We start from the raw sequence: 13,534 nt of genomic DNA, 5'->3' as shown, positions 1-13,534 counted from the left end.
CCTCTTCTGATTCCTAAGAGGTCAGTAAGGGGCGAGCACAAGTGTACCAGAGTGCCTTCTGTCCCCTGTCCTAATGTTTCTCTTTTACTATTATCATGTATATAAATATTATTATATCTCTGTATACCACCAATATGTACTTGACAAAACAAATAAATAAAATAAAAAATAAATAAATTCAACTCTGACTCCTAAAGAGGTCTTCTAGTCCAGCCCACTGCTCAAGCAGGAGGCCCTATACCAGTGATGGTGAACCTTTTTTTCATTTGCGTGCCAAAAAGGGTTAGGTGGGTGAGCTAGCATGCTTGCATGTGCCTATATCCGCCCATGTATTTGCATTCCCTCATGCATGCTCAAATCCCACCCCCATCCCTGCTCATGCGCACAGGACTCACTGAAACATGGGATGTGAAAAAACAGCCAAATGAGCAAACCGGAAGTTGGGAAAACAGACTTCCGGTTTTCCCGTTGTGCTATTTGTTGCACTCTGGAGGGTTCAGGGAAGCGTCAGGCGATGGTCTCTGAACACAAACACTAGCCTGTCTAAAAGATAATCTTTGATAATCTACTTCCTAAATTTATATATCTATTTCATCAGCCTCATTTCAACTGGGAAGGTACTCTAGGTTTTAGATTTTGCCATAGGGGAAAATGCACGTATTACTCCATAATATGTCCCCATGGAAGTGGGGAACTACTAGCAGTTTTCCCCCGAGTTGAACTGGGCAGGCAAAATAATTCTGTCAGGAGGAAGAGGAGGAGGAGGAGGAGGAGGAGGAGGAGGAGGAGGAGGAGGAGGAATTTGGTGATGTTTTTTCATCCAATTAGTGTACATCCTCAGTGGAAGGAGGAGGTGGAGGAAATGATGAGAGAAATACTTTAATATGAAGCTGAGAAACATATCTTTGGAAATAGAGCAATTTTATTTCCCTTCTCTACATATATCCAAACGATGCTTAGAGAACTTGATCAATTAGCTTTAATCGTTTGAAGAAGTTCCCCATGATTTTTCCTGCTGGTATTTTTCTTAGTTGAGAGAGAAGGCAAATGAACTCAGCCTAATAATTAATCCAACATCATGTTGGTGGCTGTGGCTTCTACTGGAAGCCTAATTTTGGAAGCCACATCCACCATCATAGAAAGAAATATCATCTGTTAAAAATAGCTTTCCGTATTCTGCCTTGGTTTTATTGCTATTTTGTTATAGGTTTCTATATTGCTTTCCTATATTTTAATTCTTTTTGTAGATGTCTTTTGATTGCATTTTGCTTGGGTTATTTTATTCTCCAGATGTCCATATTTGTAAAGTCCTGAAGGGTTTATACTATACATTTGCTCTTTCCATATATATATATTTAATTTTTTTTTTTAAAAAGAAAAGCAAATGTATAGTATAAGACCGTATGCTTTTGGGGAATGGGGAATTCCATAAGTTTCTCATATATACATATGTAATCTCTGTTTGTTTGTTTATTTATTATTTTATTTGTATACCACCCAACTCTGGCCAATTTACAAGGGTAACCTAAAAGAAAAACAATGAAAAAATGCACAATGAAAAAGAATGAAAGACTAAAATGTCACAAATTTTTGTCTCATCCAAAGGAAGACCTATAATATCCATTCAAAGGCCAAAGATAGGTTAACAAAACCTTTTCAACAGGACCATGTTTCTCTCCAATATATATCAGAGAGATATTTACAGTTCGCTCATTCATTCATTCATTACTTATAAGAAGTTTGGACCAGTTTGTTATCAGTTTGTGTTCTGTAGCCAAATTCTGGGCAACAGGATATGATACCTAATAGGAATTATAGTCTATTAAGTGTTAATTGGGCTAGAAATGTGTTGAATTTTATTAATTCCATTGCTTTGAAACTTTTTAAAACTAACTTTTTTTTACTTGATTAGATAGTATCTTGGGGTTAAGGTAGTGTTAATTAATTTAAACATACTCACAGAACTATATGCAGATTTTCAATTGCTTACCAAAACAAGGTCACTAGACTAAGAGCAGTAAGGCTACCTTACTATATTTTGAATTTCAGAGTAAAGACTGAACGTTATCCAATCAAAATCTGTCAAGAGTAAACAAACAGAGACACCCATGAATAGCCCAAGACAGCAGTTTTATTGACTTCTTTCCATGTTACCAGAATCTCTCCAAATTGCTTATTTTCCCCAAGCAGGTAAGATTTCATGAACCTTAGGGTGAGTCAGGCTTATGTTTCTTGTGACTATACAAGGATTCAAGCGAATTCCCTGCTTGACTCCTCCTTCCAACGTGGATGACAGTTTCTCAACAATTTTTTTAGACTTACATAACACTTAATAGTGCTTTTACAGCCCTCTCTAAGCAGTTTACAGAATCAGCATATTGCCCCCAACAATCTGGATCCCCATTTTACCCACCTCGGAAGGATGAGCCAATGGTGAGATTTAAACTGCTGAACTAAAGCTAGCAGTTAGCTGAAGTAGCCTGCAGTGCTGCACTCTAACCACTCCGTCAACCCGGCTGTTTCCCCATTGAACCACGAAGATCACTGTTTTATTTGAATACTTTCCAACCTAATGTAGTATAACATTATGTGGAATTAGATGGATACAGCCTTGCACAGTTAAATGCGGTATCAATCTAATATTTTTTCAAAGCGCAATACATTAAAAAAAACCTTACTTTTTTTTTAATTGTCAGGAAGTACAATAAAAAGCTACAATCCAGGTTGATTCTAAGAGGTCTATAAGGGGCATGTATAAGTGCACCATTGTGCCTACAGTCCCTGTCCTACTGTTCTATTGTCTTCTATCATTAGTTCTTATCATTACTTTTATTTGTACAAATGACCATCCTATAATTGTTTGACAAATACATAAATAAATAAAATAAATAAAAATAAAATGGATTTCTGTTTAATCACAGAACAATTTCCATTTGGTTCACATTATAGAACACAATACCTTTTAAGAAACATGTTTACAGTGGTACCTCTACTTATGAACTTAATTCATTCCGTGACCAGGTTCTTAAGTAGAAAAGTTTGTAAGAAGAATCAATTTTTCCCATAGGAATCAATGCAAAAGCAAATAACATGTGCAATTGGGGAAACCACAGGGAGAGTGGAAGCCCTGTTTCCTCCCAAGAGATTCCTAGAGAGGCTCCACAGAGGCTTCTCTCCACCTTTTCTGGCCCTGTTTCCTCCCAGGAGATTCCTATAGAGGCCCCACGGAGGCTTTTCCCTGCCTTTTCTGGTTACAGTTTGGGAGGCTTGGGTTTGTAAGTGGAAAATGGTTCTTGAGGAGAGGCAAAATGATCTTGAACACCGGGTTCTTATCTAGAAAAGTTCATAAGTAAAGACATTCTTAGGCAGAGGTACCACTGTACTTGATTATAAACTGTATAGTGTAGAAAACATTGCTGCTAGACTTTATTATTTATTATTACTTATTTATTGGATTTGTATGCCGCCCCTCTCCGTAGACTCGGGGCGGCTAACAACAATGATAAAAACAGCATGTAACAATCCAATACTAAAGTAACTAAAAACCCTTATTATAAAACCAAACATACACACAAACATACCATGCATAAATTGTAAAGGCCTAGGGGGAAGGAATATCTCAGTTCCCCCATGCCTGATGGCAGAGGTGGGTTTTAAGGAGCTTACAAAAGGTGAGGAGGATCGGGGCAATTATAATCTCTGGGGTGGAGCTGGTTCCAGAGGGCCGGGGCCACCACAGAGAAGGCTCTTCCCCTGGGCCACCACAGAGAAGGCTCTTCCCCTGTTTAGTTGATGGGACTCGGAGAAGGCCCACTCTGTGGGACCTAACTGGTCGCTGGGATTCATGCAGCAGAAGGCTGTCCCGGAGATAATCTAGTCCGGTGCCATGAAGGGCTTTATGGCAGTGAAGGAACTATAAGTTTAAAATTCCAATTTCCATAAAGAGGTTTGCTTCAACTTTTTGTTATATTTTAACAGTTATATATTCTTTCTTTTAAATTGAGGGACATTTTCAGATTATGGCCATCAACTTCTGGGGAGTCTGGCAAATCGCCACTTTTCTTAATCTTTTTCAATGACTCATTTCTCTTGGCACTTCTGCTTCTAGGCTACAATTTATTTCCTGTTCTCCTGGTTGTTCTCCCTGGCCTCATTACATGACTGGACCCATACAATGGATGACTCTGAGTAGAACAGGACAAGGTCGCCAGCCGTGTGGATTGACTTAAAGGGCAGAGAAGACAGAAAAGGTGAACGTAACCATCATTAAAGTGAGGAATTATTGCAAGGCTGAACTAAGTTTCTGAGTGGATGCTAAAGTTTCATGATGTTCGTTGAATGTTAAATTCCAGCTTAAAACTTGGCATGTGTCAATCTTTGAGAAGCTTTGACATGCCACACCTGGAATGTATCCAGGAAATGAAATTTAATGTTGAAAAAAGCAAAATCTTACAGCTAGGTAAGAAAAACCTAAGACATGTATACAAATTGGGGGAAACCACACTTAACAGCAGCCACTGTGACTGTGAGAGAGATCTTGGAGTTTTGGCGGATAACCAACTAAATATGAGGCAGCAATGTGAAGTGGTGGCTAAAAAAGCCAACACAATCTTAAGCTGCATCAACAGGGGGGTGCACTCCAAGACCAAGGAGGTATTAATGTCAGATTTTTGTAGATAAATCACAGCCTGCGTGAGCTATGATTAATCAAATCTGGAGGCGACGGATTAAGTTACAGAAACGGCTTCAAAACGAAGTTACATTTATTAACAAAACAAAGAAAACAGCTTTACCTGGTCCCAGGCTCTTACTGTGCGTCTACATTGTTAGAGATTTAGAAAAAATGGAGTTTCTTCCCAAGAAGAAAGGAAGTGATGCTGGCTGTCCAGACAGGATTTTACATCATCATGGGTGGAGCTAATTAACATACACACAATTAACTATTTAATTACTGAATGTTTCTGAATATCTCTGGGGCTGGCAATACACAGCGTGACAATTAATACCACTCTATAATGCCCCAGTCAGACCACACATAGAGTACTGCATTCAATTTTGGTCACCCCACTACAAAAAGGAAATTGAAACTCTAGAGAAAGTACAGAAAAGAGAAACTAAAATGATAAAAGGACTGGAAACCAAGACATACGGAGAGAGGTTGCTGGAACTGGGCATGGATAGTTTACCAAAAAGGGAGGGCCCGGGGGGACATGATAACAGTATACAGATATTTGAGGGATTGTCACAGAGAAGAGGGGGTCACACTATTTTCCAGGGCACCAGAAGGCCAGACCAGGAGCAATGGATGGAAACTGACCAAGGAGAGATTCAACCTGGAAATAAGGAAGAACTTTCTGACAGTGAGAGCGATCAACCAGTGGAACGGCCTGCCAGCGGAGGTTGTGAACACCCCATCACTCGACACATTCAAAAGAAAATTGGACTGCCATCTGGTTAGGGTGGTGTAGGGTTTCCTGCTTGAGCAGGGGGTTGGACTTGATGGCCTGCAAGGTCCCTTCCAACTCTAATATTAAATGAATGAATGAATGAATGGGCTTCTTGGGTGGGGGAAGTAGGAAATTTGAGTAATATGTTGGTTTAACAGAACTTGTCAACTCTCAATTTTTTAAAATTGCCCATACATTCAGATGTGGTATTCAACTGGTTCGGACAGATTTGAGTGAACTGGTAGAAGCAAAACACTCACTGTCGGGCAGCAGCCAGTGTGCCCAAGTGTGCAGCTCCATTAGGAAAATCTGGGATGTATGTACAGCTCTGCGCCCCTGACACACCCCTTCGTGAGATTTGGCTTGGTGCACATGTGCAGAAACCAAATCTTGCACCGATGCATGCACATGACTGATGGGCATATGTACGACCACAACCATCTCAAAGGGAGCTCTGATAGGAGGTAAGAAGAGTGGCCCTTCACTGAAATCACCACCTTATTTAGCCATATTTTCAAAGCTGGGTTCATGTGCGGAAGGTGCGTGCTAGAGCAAAGTGCATGCCGGGTGCATGAATGGAAGATGCACGTGGTGAAAGAGTGGTAAGAACAGTAATAGGCTGCTGCCCCCATGAGAGGGGGGATGCAGTGTGGGTGGTAAGTTTATGCACTATTTATTGAATACTTAATAGTTCTTTATTGTCCTTAGTAGGTGTTGTGTATACCCCCTTTCAGCTTGAGGAATTTTCAGATCCGGAGGATGAGTGGGATTTAGAGATCATAAATTTCCCTGTTCTACCAACAGCTAGCAATGTTAGTGAAGACCACAGAGCTAATGACATAGACATGAGTTTGGGTGACTCAAATGGAGAGGGATGCTCATTTCAGATGCTTTCAGAGACGCTCGGAAGAAAGAGGAAGGAGATATTAGAGAGTAATTAGTAGGATGCTTGGCTGCATAGCTAGAGGTATAACAAGCAGGAAGAGGGAGATTGTGATCCCCTTATATAGAGTGCTGGTGAGACCACATTTGGAGTACTGTGTTCAGTTCTGGAGACCTCACCTACAAAAAGATATTGACAAAATTGAACGGGTCCAAAGACGGGCTACAAGAATGGTGGAAGGTCTTAAGTATAAAACGTATCAGGAAAGACTTAATGAACTCAATCTCTATAGTCTGGAGGACAGAAGGAAAAGGGGGAACATGATCGAAACATTTAAATATGTTAAAGGGTTAAATAGGGTTCAGGAGGGAAGTGTTTTTAATAGGAAAGTGAACACAAGAACAAGGGGACACAATCTGAAGTTAGTTGGGGGAAAGATCAAAGGCAACATGAGAAAATATTATTTTACTGAAAGAGTAGTAGATGCTTGGAACAAACTTCCAGCAGACGTGGTTGGTAAATCCACAATAACCGAATTTAAACATGCCTGGGATAAACATATATCCATTGTAAGATAAAATACAGGAAATAGTATAAGGGCAGACTAGATGGACCATGAGGTCTTTTTCTGCCCTCAGTCTTCTATGTTTCTATGTTTCTAATTAATTAATCAATTACATCACATCCGGGTGTAAAACGGAAGCGAAACTGAATTCATTCAATCTTGCAATCTAAAGATGGTCATGTCCTGGACTTTCTCCGTTGCGTAAGCTATCATGTGTGATTTATTACTTGCTTTTTTATGACTCCTGGCTAGCCCTGATTAGCCCATACATTTTAGAATGACTTGTGGAATGTTTTTTATGTTACTGCCAAGCTTATCTACTTAATTGCTGAGATAGAGATGAAGAGAGAAGAAAACTGCGTGCAAAGGTGACATGAGGAGAAATAAAGAGGATGTGTTTTACAATGAGATGCTTTGAGAAATCATTTATTCCAAGTATTATCTGTATGAGCCTGAAATCAGAACAGTATGATCCTTAATTAGTTTTAAAATGGGAAATAATTAAATAGCATGTTTTTACCTATAAATGCTTTAATCATTTTAATCATTATCTAGAACTGAGCTTTTACAGCAATGAAAGATTGACTAATCTGTTATCTTACTGAACCTTGTGGGTACAGTACAAACCTTAAAATATTACTGTCCTCCTCAATAAATAATGCTGTCTATCATTTGTCTTTATTTATTTATTTGTTTGTTTGTTTGTTTATTTATTAGAATTGTATGCCGCCCCTCTCCGTAGACTAGGGGCGGCTCACAGGCCTACAATAAAAAAAATTCATGACAAATCTAATAGATTTAAAAAACATTTAAAAACCCCATTATTAAACCAGACATACACGCAGACACACCATACATAAATTGTATAGGCCCGGGGGAGGGGGGAGGGGAAATGCCTCAATTCCCCCATGCCTGACAGCAGAGGTGAGTTTTAAGGAGTTTACAGAAGGCAAGGAGAGTGGGGACAGTTTTAATCTCCGGGGGGAGCTGGTTCCAAAGAGGCGGGGCTGCCACAGAGAAGGCTCTTCCCCTGGGACCCGCCAGACGACATTGTTTAGTCAACGGGAACCGGAGAAGGCCAACTCTGTGGGACCTAATCAGTCGCTGGGATTCGTGCGGCAGAAGGCAATCCTGGAGATATTCTGGTCCGATGTCATGAAGGGCTTTATAGGTCATAACCAACACTTTGAATTGTGACCGGAAATTGATCGGCAACCAATGCAGACTGCGGAGTGTTGGTGTAACATGGGCATACCCGGGGAAGCCCATGATTGATCTTGCAGCTGCATTCTGCACGATCTGAAGTTTCCGAACACTTTTCAGAGGTAGCCCCATGTAGAGAGCATTACAGTAGTCGAACCTCGAGGTGATGAGGGCATGAGTCACTGTGAGCAGTGAGTCCCGGTCCAAATAGGGCCGCAACTGGTGCACCAGGCGAACCTGGGCAAACGTCCTCCTTGCCACAGCTAAAAGATGGTTCTCTAATGTGAGCTGTGGATTGAGGAGGACGCCCAAGTTGTGGACCCTCTCTGAGGGGGTCAATAATTCCCTCCCCAGGGTTATGGACGGACAGATGGAATTGTCCTTGGGAGGCAGAACCCACAGCCACTCCATCTTATCCAGGTTGAGTTTGATTCTGTTGACACCCATCCAGGCCCCAACAGCCTCCAGACACCAGCACATCACTTCCACTGCTTCGTTGACTGGACATGGAGTGGAGATGTACAGCTGGGTATCATCTGCGTACTGATGATACCTCACCCCATGCCTATGGATGATCTCACCCAATGGTTTCATGTAGATTTTAAATAGCAGGGGGGAGAGGACCAACCCCTGAGGTACCCCACAAGTTTTTGTGGCTATTCAAATAATGTGACTTAATCAACTGAAAAAGAGTCCAAGCCCCTATATGAAAATTTATCTTGGTCAGTAAGCCACTCCCACCCAGTCACATGACCTTTAAACTACTCCAGTCACATGATTGTCAAGCCACTCCTACCCGGTCACATGAGCATCAAATCACACCCACAAAATAAGCCACACCCACACTGTGGCAGTAAAAATTTTGGCAGCCCATCACTGGATAAGAATAGGTGAAGCCCACCACTGCATACATCCATGAGAAAGATAACAAGTAATAATAATGAAGGAGCACTGCATGTGCTCCTAACCTAAGTCATTGTTTGAAAATTAAGTGGAGTGTTCTTAAAAAAAATGACTTCTGCAGTATAGAACAGCTTTATTACTACTTTATATTTTTCATATGTTAAAATGGAACTCCATTTCAAATGCCAAGGAGAACATAAGAAATGTAAAATATTTCTTCCACTGTTGAAAATGTAATTGAAAAATGAAGAGAGAGGGGAGAAATGGAATATTTCTGACTTAGAACTAATATTGACCCGGGCCATAATTTCCTGTTAAAAATGTAATTGAAAAAGAAAAAAAGGAGACAAAGAGAGGAGAATTGAATAGTTTCAGCTTAGAACTAATATTTGACCTGTTCCGTAATTTTCAACATTTGAAGATTGTGTTCCAGACTACACCACCTCAGTCCTGCTCCTCCCCAATTTTTGTTCATTGCTGCAATGCACACAAAATGAATACAAAATAAGGCATACTCGGTCTTACTCAAGTTGTCTTACATAGCCAATTAACAATAGCAATGTGTAATTGCATTAACTGTAAAACAGCACAGTGACAGATTCCCTACCGGACTCTTGCCAAAATGTTTAAATCATTTTTCTTGTAAAGACCTGAAGCTGAGCTAGAGTCATTTCATATGCTAAGTACGAAAGTGTTTTCCTGAAGCAAAGAAAATGAATTTTCATACAGTGTGTAGATGTGCATAAACCATAGAATACCTCCCAGAATTAAAATTAACCAAACCTTGCTGGTAAAATATTCATTAAAAAAAAAGATTGTATATTTCAGTCTATAACCAAGATGTTTAATGCTGTAAAACCCAAAGCCATTGTTACTTAGCAATGAGTCTTAATAAATTTGAGAAAGGGTGAAACAGAACGTGGGCTATCAGTTTCCTTTCTTTTTTTTTAAAGGGAGGAAAAATAGGCACAAGTTATGAGTGGTCCTTGACCAACTCTGGATGAGCCAAGTCCATCTTGGTACACTGGGCCAGTAGTTTTGCTGAGAGTGGACATGATGGAGAAATAGACCTGGATGAACCTGAAAGACCATCAGAGGTGGCAGATATGTAAATGACAGTAGGGTCTGACTTAGAGGAAGAGGAGGAAGACTATGAGCCTTTGTTAGATGCCCACTTTAGAAGACTAAGAAAAAGACAAAAATACTTGTATGGGAGAAGGAAGTAGTCTGTAGTTTGTTAACTCTAGGGAATTGTTGACTACTTCCCATAGGTATTTAAGGGTGGCCGATGAGAAATTCAGCGTGGAGTTTCAATGTTTTGTAATGGTGTCAGTTGATGTTTTGGAGTCTCATCCATGTTACGCTAGCCAACTGTTAGAAATGGCCCATTTCACAACTTCTGGTGGGCCCAGTAGACCCATTTTTCACGCTCTCCAGGCTCTAGAGAAGACCTGGGCAAGGGGTGACTTGCGGGGAGCATCTGGGCTGCCCGCTGTCTGTAACCAGTCCACCTGCCAGGACTCCTCCGGTTCCTGCTTTCCTGATGAATCATGAGGAAAGCAGGAACCGGAGGATTCCCGGCAGACGCGGTGAGCTCTTTCATCCTCACACTGGAGGGGACCCAACCTCCTACTGAGAGAGGCCAAGCACAGAAACCACACAAACACTCCAGTGCAGTTACTGTGGTGCACCGTGTTGCCGTAAAGCAAACAATTAGGGTCTGGGTATTTAGGTCAGGCCAGGGTCTGGGTCTTTACAGTATTGGGTAGACCAGAATTAATTATATTAGTCCGGCCCTCTAAAACCATCCCAATTTCTCATTAGGCTCCATGGCAAAATTAATTGCCCACCCCTGCTCTTGAGGCTTCCCTGGAGCCTGGAGAGGCAAAAATGCCTTCCCACATTTCCCAGGAGGCACTCTGTAAGCCAAAAATGACCTTTCATAGCCTCAGTTTGAACCAAAAATCAACTGCACATGCATGTTCAAGCTGAGCTAGGGCAACGGCTTGCATGCCAGCAGATATGGCTTCCCATGGCACTTGTGGCACCCATGCCATAGGTTCACCATCACTGTTACAGAACTGAGATACTTTAGTTTCAATTAGCAATAATCGCGCCTCGGATAAACCTCATTGGCTACGATACTGCCACTGCGCAATGTTGTGGCTCCTGCAAGATACCTGGGACAGCTAGAGTCAGCAAGCCATCGAAAGGCATTTGCTCTTGTACGGTGTCGTGTGCTTCCATCCGCCGTTTTGTATGGCAAGTACAAGGGAACTCCAGCCACTGAAAGATTTTGCTCAGGAGAGGTGGAGATTGAGGGACATATGCTCCTGAGATGCTCCTTTTACACTGACATTAGGAAAAAGCATATTCTACCACTTATTGAGGGACATCCTGACCGCTTGGACATTGCCTATCTCCGTTGGTTGCTTGGGGATGAGCAGGCCAGAATTACGGCACAGGTGGCCAGATTCTGTGCAGCAGCAGCGGGGATTCGTTGCAAATATGTGCCTTCATAGCGAGATATGTACATCTCTTGTATAGTCACAATGAGTCAATCTTGGTTGCTCAACCAAAAGTCCTGTTTCCTGTTCTTTTTCCTTTTAATTACTGTATTATTAATATTGTATTGATGGTCTTTGACCGTAAATAACATTTTATTATTATTAGATACTATAACTGACTGAGAATCAGACAGTCCCAAACTTGTTCAACTTCTGGAAGGTCTTCAAGATCTGGCTTTGTTCTAAGAAGAAGTGGCTCTTGGTGCCTTGATCTGGCTTCTCGCAGAAAGTGAACTAGGAGCTCTTTGGGCGTCTTCACTCTAAATTGGCATCAGCTTTTCAAGGAAGACATGACTCCCTTATTTTTCCCCCTTTTATGTTGTTCCTACCAAAACAACTTCTGCTCAATTGATTTACTGACCTTTGTTGATACCACTTTCAATGATTTTCTTTCATTTCAAAAGTAAGACACATTTCAAGTTTCAAGGTGATAGGCTTATCCATAGCTTTACAGCTCTGGCCTAAAAATTGTTTTCCATGATGGATCAGCAATTGGAGACAGAGTGTCAGTTTTGGTCTGCTTTTGTTTTTAGCATGTGCCTGAATATCCCTCCATCCATTTTGTTGCATTCAAATTATCTTTTAATATAGTCTGGCAGTGGCCTGAATTCTGCCTTTAATATGCATGAGCAAAGACAGCAATTTGCTATCTCTTTGGGGCAATCACCACCTTTAGAAATAGCAGTTAAAATTATTAGGAAAGCAATATATTAAATACATAATTATGCGAAACCATCTCGGCTGGTCACACAAAGGTGGAACTAGCTAGCTTTTGGATGGCAAATCACAAGCAATTCCCAGCTTAGATTGCCAAGGTGAAAAAAAAGAGCTACATCTGTACTGTTTTTAAGGAAAAATAAACATGGATACAGTCACAAAGTCACCAGGAGTTGAACTTGACCCTATGAAAATTTCATTTTTATTCTATCGACACAATATTAATTCACATGAAAAATTGTGGTGGGGATAAGTAATTTTGAAACTATGTCCTTCCTTCCTTCCTTCCTTCCTTCCTTCCTTCCTTCCTTTTTTCCTTCTTTCCTTCCTTCCTTCTTTCCTTCCTTCTTTCCTTTTCTCTTTCTCTTATGCCTTCCTTCCTTCTTTCCTTACATCATTCCTGCCTGCCTGCCTGCTTTCCTGCCTTCATAATTTCTTCTTTTCTTCCTTCCCACCCTCTCTTATTCCTCCCTCCCTTCCTTTCTATTTCCTTTCTTATTTTCTTCCTTATTTTCCTTCCTTCCCTCCAGTGGTGGGTTGCTCCCAGTTCGGCTGGTTTGTGTGAACTGGTAGTAGCAGCGGGAGGCTCCAGACACTGGCCTGGGATGTTTTTGTGCATGCCAACTGGTAGCAAAAGTATTTAGAATCCACTACAGCTTCCCTCCCACTCTTATGCCTTCCTTCCAATTTCTTACTTTCTTTCCTTCCTTCATTTCCTGTTTCAGGAGGAAATGAACCAGCAGCAAGGTAAGTTAGAATCCATCCCTGATAGGCAGGACCTGGGACAACTATTGTCCAGATATACTGAGATACGCAGCAGGCCTTGTCAAGATACCAGAATTTATAGTGTGCCACTCCGAGTCTCCGGAGAGGGGCAGTATACAAATCTAAATAATAATAATAATAATAATAATAATAATAATAATAATAGCTATTACCATGACCAATACCTGATCATGGCTTACAATTGGAACACTCAAAAAGGAGAAAGAAGGACTGATACTGGTGGCACAAGAACAGGCCATTAGAACAAATGCTGTCAAAGCCAGAATTGAAAAATCAACAGACGATCCAAAGTGTAGACTCTGTAAAGAAACAGATGAAACAATCGATCACATACTCAGCTGCTGCAAAAAGATCGCACAGACTGACTACAAGCATAGACATGATGCTGTGGCACAGATGATCCACTGGAACTTGTGCCAGAACTACCATTTACCAGTGGCAAAGAACTTGTGGGATCATAAGC

At 41.0% G+C, this 13,534-nt stretch overlaps 1 pseudogene; it reads right to left on the bottom strand.

Annotated features, from left to right (window-relative positions):
- Positions 1-11,044: 11,044 nt before the first annotated feature.
- On the bottom strand, positions 11,045-11,163 carry LOC139170670 (U4 spliceosomal RNA; annotated as a pseudogene).
- Between the last annotated feature and the right edge of the window lie 2,371 nt (positions 11,164-13,534).

The sequence above is a fragment of the Erythrolamprus reginae genome, chromosome 7 (genome assembly GCF_031021105.1).
Source record: "Erythrolamprus reginae isolate rEryReg1 chromosome 7, rEryReg1.hap1, whole genome shotgun sequence".
In the NCBI taxonomy this organism is placed as follows: Eukaryota; Metazoa; Chordata; class Lepidosauria; order Squamata; family Dipsadidae; genus Erythrolamprus; species Erythrolamprus reginae.
This window is presented reverse-complemented; position numbering and strand designations above follow the sequence as displayed.